The sequence below is a fragment of the Macrobrachium rosenbergii genome, chromosome 8, assembly GCF_040412425.1.
Source record: "Macrobrachium rosenbergii isolate ZJJX-2024 chromosome 8, ASM4041242v1, whole genome shotgun sequence".
NCBI lineage: Eukaryota > Metazoa > Arthropoda > Malacostraca > Decapoda > Palaemonidae > Macrobrachium > Macrobrachium rosenbergii.
The window spans coordinates 15,237,887-15,250,110 of record NC_089748.1 but is presented as its reverse complement, the minus strand read 5'-3'; positions in this window follow the sequence as shown (position 1 = coordinate 15,250,110).

The window sequence follows — 12,224 nt, the reverse complement described above, 5'->3', positions numbered from 1 at the left end:
TCGTCTTTCTGTTTCCTTTATCCATATTTCCATGCTGCTAACAATTAAGGCGAACTAAATTGGGAAACGTGATGATTTTGGGATAGGGGAAGGCAAAAATGAGTAGATAGCATTAATAACAGTGGTGACATTCGCTCAAAGCACAATAGAAAAGGTCTTACCTGGAATATTTTCCTCTTAGCCATGTCTGAAAAATTTGGTAGTTGTACTTCAAAATATATATCCTAACCTATCATAACTTAGCCGCACTACCTTATCTGACTGTGGGACCTTGCTTACCGTAGACTTTAACATTTCTTAAAAAGAGAAACACCATATCCTAACCTTAAGGATTTAAGGTAGCTGTAGGTTATACACAACTTTAGTTTGATATGTCAAACTCAAAAAGGGTGGTCTTCTGTTCAAGGAAATTTTGATTGGGGATCAATTTTGTAGCATTCTGCATGAAGTGGTGCAACCTTCCCTCCTTTCTGTATAGGTGAGTAAATATGTAACAAGGCGTATCTTGCTGGAAATATTTTCTTACTCGACTATGCCTCTCCACTTAAAAAGGTCCCCAAGAGTAGCAGTTTTCTAGGACTGGTCTATTAAAAGAACTAGAAATGATTTCCCTGACTTGCACTTTGTGCTACCTAATATCCACACTCTCAGCAATGGATGCCCTCTGGTAGAATTTGGCCTACCAAACTTGGATATATCCACTTCCAAATCAGTCTTCAGTCCACCGATCATTGATAAGTTCTTTTATAAATTTTCCATTATTTCAAGGAAAGGATTTTGAAAACAATACTCTGGTCATGACTTCAAAATATCCCCTACAAAACCCATGCAATCATTGAAAATCTCCAAAAGTGAAAGTGACAAGCGTTTGAAATGTGAGATGCCAGTGTTTTCAGTGGACTAAATGTTAACACTTTTTGTTGACACAAATGGGAGAAAGTAACCTCAGAGAGGTACTTTCGGACGCATATAGGAGAAAGTAACCTCAGAGAGGTACTTTCGAACGCAAATAGGAGAAAGTAACCTCAGAGAGGTACTTTTGAGACTCATTAAGTGTTTGTTATGAAACATATGACTAAGAGCTTTAAGAGTTAGGGAAAATACTCAAGGTAGTGTTATTCTGTGTACTAGTAACTTGCAGCAAGGCCTAGATGTCAAACTGATTTTATATGCCATTGATGCTACTCTACTAGCTGTTGTTCCTTCACCACACCTTAGGGTAGAAATCTAGCATCCATTCATGTGTGAAGTAGGCTTTGTGGTATGAAGCTTAATCATTTTAAAACTCAAATTGTGATAGTTAACCGATCCAGAACACTTTTGTCTTTGCATCCTGATATACATTTAAGTGGTACGGTTTTATGACAGTGACTATGTAATATTGCCACCTCCATTTCTAAAAAAAAAAAAAAAATTAATCTTGCTGAAATGTTTTCAGGTGCTTCGTGGTGAAGCCATCATACCTAAGTTTTGTAATTCTTTTGTTCTTCCTTATTTGGAGTGTGGTCTTTGGAGTGGTATTCGGGTGTTGATTGCCATCTCAGACTCTCGGACAGTTATGTCATCAGTCACGTTTATCTTGCCAACTCTTAATGTTGATTTGTAGCACAGACATAAAGTGGGTTCATTATGCCTGTTGCATGAAATCTGTATATATAAAAATGGAGTATATGTGTGTGTGTGTGTGTGTGTCCAGCATAACTCTGAAATGCATTGAGCAGTTTCAGCCAAACTTGGTATACATATGGCTTACTATCTTGAAAAGAATACTGTGGGGTAAGACACATATCACTACAGGGCACCAAAGAGGGTGGGGGTGGGGGAGGGCTTCCTTGAAACAGGGCTGGTTCTGCCCGTAGGCTTAGTAACTAAATAAACTCTACAGGTTTATCATACCTCATTTCGGTATACATATGACTTACTATGTGGAAAAGAATACTGTGGGGGGGGGATAAGACATCGCTGGCACCAAAGGGGGTGGGATGTGGGAAGGGGATGACGTAAAAATAACCGAAAATAACAGATATTAGTGTCTAATCCATAGTTTTCAAGGTTGCTGAGATGAATAGTCACACTCCCAATACTTTTTAAGTCCAAGTTCAGCCCCGATAGGAATGGGTGGGTGAGAAGGGATGAAATATAAAATGTCAACATTGTTGGGCAATGTAATCGAAGCAACTATCTTAACAGGAAAGGGAGAAAGTGAGAGTGAGAGGGAGAGGGAGTAATAGAAAAAGTAGAGGTGGTGTTAGGGAGAAGAGAGAGAGAGAGAGAGAGGGAAAGGAAGTGAGAGAGAAAGTAGAGGGGGTGTGATGGAGGAGAAAGAGGGAAAGAGTGAGGGAGAGTTGGAAAGAGGGCGAGTTTATTGGTTGTCATTCAGAGTTTTCCTGGGTAGCACCGGGTTGGTCAGCTGATGTACTACAACAAAAAACATTCTCTGCATGCTTCTTTACCTGATATAGCTGTTTTTGCTCACAACACTAGGTAGGCTGCTGCAAACATTGTGTCGTTTTATAGTTTCAGGTTTAATACTACTCAGTTTGCTAGGAATTTTATCTTGGCTACAGCTACAATGTGGAATAGTTTACCCAGTGCAGTTTGTGGAATCTTCTGATCCAGATGTTTAAGCAAGGAGCAAATTCATTCCCGCTTATTTTTCCTGAATTCTGGTGTATCCGCTTTATTTTCTATCCCCTTATATTTATTTATCACCTTTCCATATAACTTGTCTCTCTCTTCAGGCTAATTTTCCTTTGGAGCCCTCTTGGGTTTTAGTCTGTTGACTTTGACCTGAAGAAAGAAAGAGGCATGCATGACCCCAGAGAAATTTGTAACGAAGTTGAAGTGTTCATGGTGTAAGTATAACATGTGGTAGGAAAATGTAGGCAGAGGAATATAAAAAAATGGTCCTCGACGGGTGTCTGTTATATTTCTATAGCTGTTTAATATCTTTATGGACGGAGTGATGAGAGAAAATTAATCAGAAAGATAGGTATTGCTGCAAGTTGTGAGATAAGAAAAGTAAACTGCAGTGTGACTGATGATTCTATGTACTGTGTTAATGGCAATAAAAAAAACTCATCGTGATGGGTTATGAAAAAGTTTGAAAGCGTTTGCAAAAAGAGAAACATAAAGTAAATGTTAGAAAGATTGAGGGCAACTAGAAACCATGAATATGGAGCAATGAATATTAATACGGAGGAATGACAGAATAAGAGAAGCCAGAATATGTCAGACACAAAAGGAAGCAGGGTTCTATAAAACTTGTGGGAGACAAAGGATGTATGAGAGAATTGCTGAGTCAGCTTTCTTTTATAAAATTGAAGGATGGGTGTTGAAAACAAAGAGAAAAATACAGAAGTTATTAAGAAGTGTTCGTGCAATATTTGGAGACTGAAAGTGGTAAAGATGTGAGCTATACAGACATGGCAAAGATGTAGCAAAATGTCTAGCATTTATAAAACGATGGATGAGTGTTTTGAGTTTGTTTGTCCATACGGAGAGGATGGAGGAGGATGACAGATTGATGAAGGCTGTGTAAAATTAGGAATTAATAGGAGGTGGCAGAAGTGGGACTTGGAAACTGTTGAGAAGTGTTGTAGCAGAAAACATAAGAGTAACTGCAAAATTAGATGAGTGACGTAGTTCAGCGGGTGATGTAATTTTACTGCTAAAAAGCTTGTTAGATGTAAGAGGCAGTAGCTTGTGTAAAGTTTTTAACAAAGGAAGCTCTTCCCTAGTTGAGCAAGAAACAAGCAAATGTGGCAGTGATTGCCATTTTGTTTTTTCATCAAGAGAATTGGCTTACTTGCATGAAAATTGACTGAAAAACAAACATATATTCATAAATATCTAGCCATAAATATCGAATTCATTATACCTTGGTTTTCGAACCAGGCCCTTTGGTTTGGATACAACGATAGACAACGACTCTGACCACCGGGCTGTCAAGAGATAATTTGTTATCGATTCTTTTGTACATATTCTTGCCAAATTCAGCTTCTGCACTCAGAATCGATATCAGCCAAACTCCACCATGATAGATGAATGTAAAATTTGTAACTGCTGGCTAATTTTTAATTTTTGTCACTTATACCTATGTGAATTTATATTCACAAATATTAAGCCCAACCGGCACAAAAGCACCAATGAGTTATAATTCCCTTTGGGAGTAGGCCATCCCCATTGTATAGTGAATTTACATTAAAATGTAGTTATGAGTAAAATAAGGCTTCAGAATATCCTTGAGATAAGATGTGAGGATAGAACGTCATCCCATGCTTGTTGAGAACTGCAAGCGTCTCACTTTGTGCCACTATCTCTAAGGGAAAAATCATCGAAATATATATATATATATATATATATATATATATATATATATATATATATATATATATATATATATATATATATATATATATATATATATATTTATATACCGGGTGTTTCAGAAATTAGAGGCCCCCTCCACAGAACAAATGGAAAGTTATGAAGTTTTGTGCTGTAGCCTATCTCCAAGTACATTATTTTAAGTTTCTATCAAGCTATTTTTCATTTTACATTTCTTGTATTTTCAGACTGAGTGACGGAGTTAGATACAGCCATGGCTAATGACTCGGAGGAAATCAGATGGATTGACTGAATCCAGGCTATAACCTTCAGAGAGGCCAGGGATACTGGCACATCCTTCATTTCACTTTCCTGGATAGCTAAAAACATTAAAAGAGATGAATCCTTTGTTAAAAGAAAATGGAACAAAAATCCATATGACTGACATCGCGAAAAGAATGAGAATCTTGGAAGGCCTGAAGTCCTTTCTCAGTAGTCAAAAGACATCACAGCTGAGGCAGTGGGTAGACCAAGAAAGTCTTTACATAAATTGGCGCTTGAACTAGAAACAAAAAGGGGAAAGAAGAGAAGTTATAGTGCTGTATATCGTGAGTTGAAAAAATCTGGTATCAAGCCATTTCATGATATCAGCAAGCTCAACATCACTCAGCAACAGAGAGAAGACCATGCATGGTTTTGTGGTTCATTTCTTAAAGATTGGGATGAAGCTGACTTTCTCCATGTTGCTGCCTCAGATGAATTCTTCATTTTACACAGTCAGGAAACCAAATCATAAAAATGACATCATTTAGGCTGCAAAGTTGGATGATATCAGCGATGATGTACGCTATCGCCAAGTTGTGAAATTTCCTGAATGTTTGGGAATTTTTCTCTGTTTCACAGCCAAACATTTAATGTGGATCTTCAAAGAAAAAGGACAGTCATGGAATGGCGAATACTTCAGAGAAACTGTGCTTACAGATGGAGTATTTCCTTTCCTCAAAGATCCTGAAAATGTGTTATCTGTTGAAGAGGTCACATTTTTGCATGATAAGGCACCATGTTTCAAGGTTCTTCAGACACAGGAGCTGCTTCGAAACAGTGGTATCGATTTCTTCTCGTCAAGTGAATTTCCAGGTAGCTCCCCTGACCTTAATGTGTGTGAAAAACTGGTAGTATCTTAAAGGGTCGTGTTGAAGTGCACACAGTGAACTATGATGGTATGCCAAGCCTCGACGACCTGCGAAGAGAGGTGACCGAAGTGCTCTGGGAAATGGGGTTTGAGTCTCAGCTTTTTTGTGATTTGCTGAAATCATACCCCTCAAGAATGCAGGCTGTGGTACAGGCAGATGGAGGCCACACAAAATATTAAATACTCAGAGAGAAACTTAAATCAATACCTGTTCTGAATTACTTTTGTTTTTGTCCATATCAATTTTAGTTTATGCTGTGGAAGGGGGCCCTCTAATTTCGAAATACCCTGTATATATATAATTATATATATATATATATATATATATATATATATATATATATATATATATATATATATATATATATATATATATATATATATATATATATATATATATATATATATATATATATATACAGTACATACATACATACCTACACACATACATACATACATACATGCACATGTGCACGCAGTTGCCCATCAACTTTCCAGATTGGTTAGGTGCTAGGGGTTCCAAGTGGCGAAATCTGATAAGTAACAAAGACCTTGATTATAACCTGCACTTCTACATTCAAGACATCACACAGCCAGCAGTAAATACAAACAGAGTATTTCCTAGCTTAGGTTAACCTGTATGTCGCACTTAGCCTTCAGCTTGAATAGATTTATTTGCATAGGTCATCATGTCCAATCTGTTAGTAAAATATAATATCATCATCATGGTGTAGCTGTTAAACTATACATATATATATATATATATATATATATATATATATATATATATATATATATATATATATATATATATATTTATATATATATACTGTATATATATATATATATATATATATATATATATATATTAACTTTATCACACACACAATTGTTCTGTGCATTAGTAGAATTACTAAAGGACCTCATTCAAACTGGATGGTATCGGATACTTGATAATGTGGACTGTTTGTCCAAGAAAGTTTGTAACTTTTTTGAATAAAAACTCCATTAGATACCATCCAGTTTGAATGAGGTCCTTTAGTAATATATATATATATATATATATATATATATATATATATATATATATATATATATATATATATATATATATATATTTATATTTATATTTATATTTATATAATGAACAAATGAGAACGTGTTTCACAGAAATAAATTTTTTTCACATTGGGACCGAACCCCTGTCTTTCAAATGAGAGGCCAGGGCATTACAGTTCACTTGCACAAGTCATAAAAAAAGCTGAAATCTAAGTACTTCTGTACCTGAGGTTTTTCCCAGGCAGGCTGCCGCCTAACATACTATTATGAACCCTATTCATAGGGAATGAGCCCACAGGGGCCATCGACTTGAAATTCAAGCTTCCAAGAATGTGGTGTTCATTAGGAAGTAAGAGAAGGTAAAGGGAAATACTCGTACAGAAAGAAGAGATCTCACCTGTTAAAAAGAAAAAATAAATAAATCAGTAGATAGATAAAAATGTATTTAAATGCAAGAATAGCATTATGGTAGTAATGCATTGCGTCTTTGCTTGAACTTCTAAAGTTCCAGTTGCACGACATCCTCTGGGAGGCTATTCCACAGTCCAACGGTGTGAGGAGTGAAGGACCTCTGGAATTGAGAAGTTCGACAGCGAGGCACATTTACTGCATATTGGTGCTGTTGTTCAGCAAATCTGGTTTCTCTCGGCTTGAAAAGGGGATCAGGTATCAATTGTGAATGTGAAAGATCTCTGTTAAAATACAACTTATGAAAAAGAGCCAAACACAAGATCATCCATCAATGGTCCAAGTCATAACTACTAATATAAGGAAACAGAAACCTACCACCACTAACCGCTCTATCTTAAAGAGATAAATCTCTGGCAGAAGCAGATATCCACACCAGAGAACAGTATAACAGTAAAATAAGGACAAATGACCTAAAGCAGGTTGCATTGATTTTATCACTGTTATATGAATATATGAGGCCTTATGAACAACACCTAACTTTCGTGTGGCATTTGCTGAAACTTTTGATTAGATGTTTCTCAATAGTAAGATGTAAGTCAGAAGTTACACATAGAATAGTTAAAGCTTCAGACTGATTCAGTGAAGTCCCATCCACCTGAAGGGGAGGATGGGGTAGAAAATCTGTACAAGATATGCTAATCAACTGTGTTTTCTTTTTACTTGAGTTCAGCTTCATACCCCACCATTTACTGATCCGGTCTATGTCCTAATTGAGGCTGAGGGCAGCTTCATTTCTCATAAATGGAGACTTTACTACACCCACAAGTGTTGCATCATCAGCATACTGAACAATCTTGTTTTCCAGGCCAACAACATTACTTGTATACACCAAAAATAACAGTGGGCCAAGAACCCTACCCTGTGGAACTCGACACAATAGGTATTGGTTCACTAAAGTTCCCATCAACAGCAACTCACCGCTGTCTACCTGTAAGGAAATCTTGAAATAATCCTAAAACATATCCACCCACTCCAAGATTCTGAAGTTTAAAAGTAAGTGCCTTATGATTTACTAAATCGAAAGCACCACTAAATTCTATTTGAACTACTCTACACTCAAAACATTATCAAGATTTTCTTGCAAATGCCATGCCAAGTCTAAAAGAGCATTGCAGGTACCTAACTGTTTTCTGTATGCATATTGACTATCAGCAAACAATCCTTTAGATTCCACATACTTATATGGTAGCTTAAATATAAGTTTTTCAGCAACTTTGGAGAGCAGAGCACAGGGAGAATATAAATTGTCCTGTAGTGACTGCAGTCTGCTGATATGCCATTCTTTGGAACAGACACTGTATTACCAAACTTGGGCTCATATACAAAGATACTACGTTGACATGAAAATCTGTAGAATCTACTAATCTTGGAAGACATCACACAAGAAACTTTTTTAAAAAAACAAATGAAAAAAACCATCAGGATCTTTTCCACCACAGCTATCAAGATTATCCAGAATTTTCTTAGCATCCCTAGAGTGAAATCCAAATTTTGTAAGACTAGGTTCAGGATGACAAGTATCAGGGAGAGGGACATCCTCAGCTGATTGCTTAGCTTCAAAACCTCGATGAAGCAGTTCAGCCTTTGCCCTGGAGCCAGTAACCAATCTACCATCATCTGTTAGTATTGGTGGAATGGAAGGCGAGCCTGACCCAAAGATAGATGATGCCAATATGGTCCACCACAGATGAGGCTGAGTAATTCCTTCAAGTTTTCTCTTCAAGGAATTATTGTAATTTCTCATGGCTGTAAGTTCTATTCACAGCATGGCGAGACTCAACAAAAATAGTGTAATTTCCATTTGAAGATTTTGTCTCCTTATGTTGAATTTGGTCTGTTTGTCACGGTAAGCTCATCTACATCTAACCATGGCTCGTCATTTGCCCTGAATTTGATGACATTTCTATGAACATATCTTATTAAAATAGCCATCAGCATTTCATTTAACTTCTTCTTGGGATCAGGATCTAATATAGCATCTAAAATATTAAGAGCCTAACAAGCTTCAATATTGCAATCCCAGTTGGCTCTAGATTTCAGCCAGACTTTTTTTCCAATGGTGGCATTAGGAATATGCTGATTAACAGATATGTCCATCTCAATGGCGCAATGATCAGAAGTGCCTATATACTCACAGACCTTGGACTTGACAATAGCCGGAACCTGTGATTATGAGGTCTAATCTATTATCAGAAATATTCGAGTTTTCCTGAATTAGCTGGACAAAATTGGAGGATACACAGAACTCAAGAGCAGACTGGCCATGTTGATCTGTGGAATTTGAATTTAGCCAATGCTGTGTTTTGCATTACAGTCTCCACAAATAACGAATGAAGCTTGTGCATCCTGAGACTGAGCCATACTGATCCTTTCCAAGAGACCGTCACATATAGAATCGTCGATATTTGGATTATAGTAAACAGCAAATACATAAACTTTGTAGAACTTATTGAAAATTTTAAACAAAGAACTTCATGGCAACTAATCTCCAAATTTTTCTGATGATAGATAGATTGCGCTTGTGGGGTGTTGTGATGATAGATAAAATCAGGGGCATCAAACCCCAGGATTGAAAACTCAACCTTTGACTTATTACTACTTACAATAGTCTCAGATAAAAACATCAAATCGTAGATATGGGCACAACTCTGGAGATCAAGAAAATTTGGCCTTAAGCCTCGAATATTTGAGTAAACTACTTTGCAATTTTTCTCACTGTAATGAGTAACAGGCCCAGGGTTCAGTTCAATGCTTCCTGAAAGAATTAAAATTAACAAAATAAAATCAGCAGCAAAACTAATAAATAGACTCGTACAACAGTAACATTGTAAAAATCAACGAAACAATAAACAACAGTACCATCAACAACAACAGTATTTACATCATTTACAAAAATTCTGTTAAGAGTATATATAAATGTGACCATATGTCTGAAAAAAGCAATGGTAGCCATGTTTTTGGTGTTTTGATGGTTAGTTCATCTTCTGGATTGCCAAGTGGCCGCATTGATGCCGACCGCAAGAGAAGGGCGTCAGGGCAGCGTATCAGATGAAATGTTTACAGTAGCTAATGTTTTTTTTTATTTAAGCATATGGAATTGTATGGTCATTTCATAGCCTAATATGGTGGCAGTGTGCTTAAGCTACTGTTTTTGCTTGTCCTTGTGATTTGTCATGTGGCCTACATTAGGTTATGCTGATTTTACCTTAGGCTATGACGGTTTGTTACATTAAGGTAATTAGTCCTTGTTGCTTACAGACTGTTGTATGATGTTACTGGCATATATCCTGCAGATATGTTTATTAAATAATTCAAGAACCTGCAGCAAGGGCTTTGTTTAAGTCAAATTAATTGCCTATGATTTATATGTAATAATAAGTCTGGTACTGAAGTGTAGTGGATATGGCTAATCCACAGATTAAAACTGATGCATTTAACATCTCCAAAATTTCTTTTGAATTATGGTTGAGTTTATTGGAAGCAGATGTTGCTCATATGTCTATAACTGACAGTATTAAAAAGAAAAATGTCCTTTTGGTGTCTGTTGGTACTGAAGTGTTTGCAGTTCTAGGTAATATATGAGCACCAGATTTGCCACATACTAAAACATATGAACAGTTGTTAGTTTTGCTTAGGGCACATTATGATATCAAACCTAGCTACCACAGAAGTTTACTTGCTTTCCAGCAAAGAAGGAAAGAAGGAGGAAAGTCTTTGAAAGATTTGTATGCTGACTGAAATCAAAAGATTGAGAGTTTGGTACAGTTTGATGCTCGTGTGAGAGACCAGTTGCTTGTGGCTTTAGAGCATGAAGTTTATTTTGCCAGTTTGGTTGCTGAAAACTTAGATTTAAAGTCCATGACCTCTTCTCAGATTTTTGAAAGGGTTTTGAATTTAGAGAAAGCTTTTATTTCTGAAAAGTCACTCCATGCACAACAGGTGAAGTCATTTTGTAAGAAATCTGTTTCTTGTCAACATTGTGGATACCCTCATGATAGTGTGAAGTGCCGTTTTCAAAGATAGGGTATGCAATCAGTATCAGAAAAAGGGGCATTTAAAACAAGTTTGTACAGCTGTTGTAATCAGTAGTAAAGGTGATGTACAGAAAATGGTCATAAATCTGTAGTACAAAAAAAAAGAGGAAAAGTGTTAAAGCAATTGATGATGTAACTGTTTTGAGTGACAGTGAAGAAAAACTTTCATCAATTACCACTGTTCATGCTGTAAAAGATAAAATTAAGTTGAGAGTTAGGGACCAAATTGTTCCTTTTGAGGTTGATTCTGGTGCTGCAGTTAGCACTATGAGTGAAGATTGGACTCACACCTTGGGTTTACCTACTGAAGATTGTAAGAAACATTTAAAGGCATATGATAATGTTAACATAAGTGTGTTAGGTAAGTTTTCTGTGATGTTGCTTATGATGACTGTAATATCAGTCAGATTTTGTATGTTGTTGAAAATAAGAATTCAAATCTCTGTGGTAAAGATTTGATGGGTAAAATTGGTATTTACTTGATGGGCATAGTTAATTCATCTAAAGTAAATAAGCTTGACAGAAATGTTCAGGATTTGTTTGATAACTACGAGGTGGGCCCTAAGAAACCAATTTTAGGTTTGGTTGCCAAAATTCATGTGAAAGGTGATTCAGGACCTAAGTTGAGAAAGCACAGAACGGTTCCTTTTCATTATAAGTCTATGGTTGAAGATACTTTGCTGACTTGGGTTAATGATGATATAATTCAGTCTGTCAGTTCAACTGAATGGGCAGCTCCTATTGTTACTGTTATGAAATCTGGTAGTTCTGTTCGTATTTGTGGTGATTTCAAGGAGTTGAATCAGTGTCTAGATTATGATCAATATCCATTACCAAAGATTGATGAATTATTAACAGAGATTGGTAAAGGGAAAATATTTTCCACTATTGATTTAAAAACTCCTGCACCATTTAACCCTTCATCAAATGGATTAGCTGAGCAAGCTGTGAGGACTGTTAAAGGAAGCTTGAAGAAGTTTAAGAGTGGATCTTTAAACACTAGGCTTCGTAGATTCTTGTACAATTATAGAAAAGGTTCACATTCTAGTACTAGAAAGTCACCTGGTGAACTATTGTTTGGTCGTTCCTTTAAAACAACCATTGAATCAGTTAAGGTACATTCTAAGAGAAATAGAGAT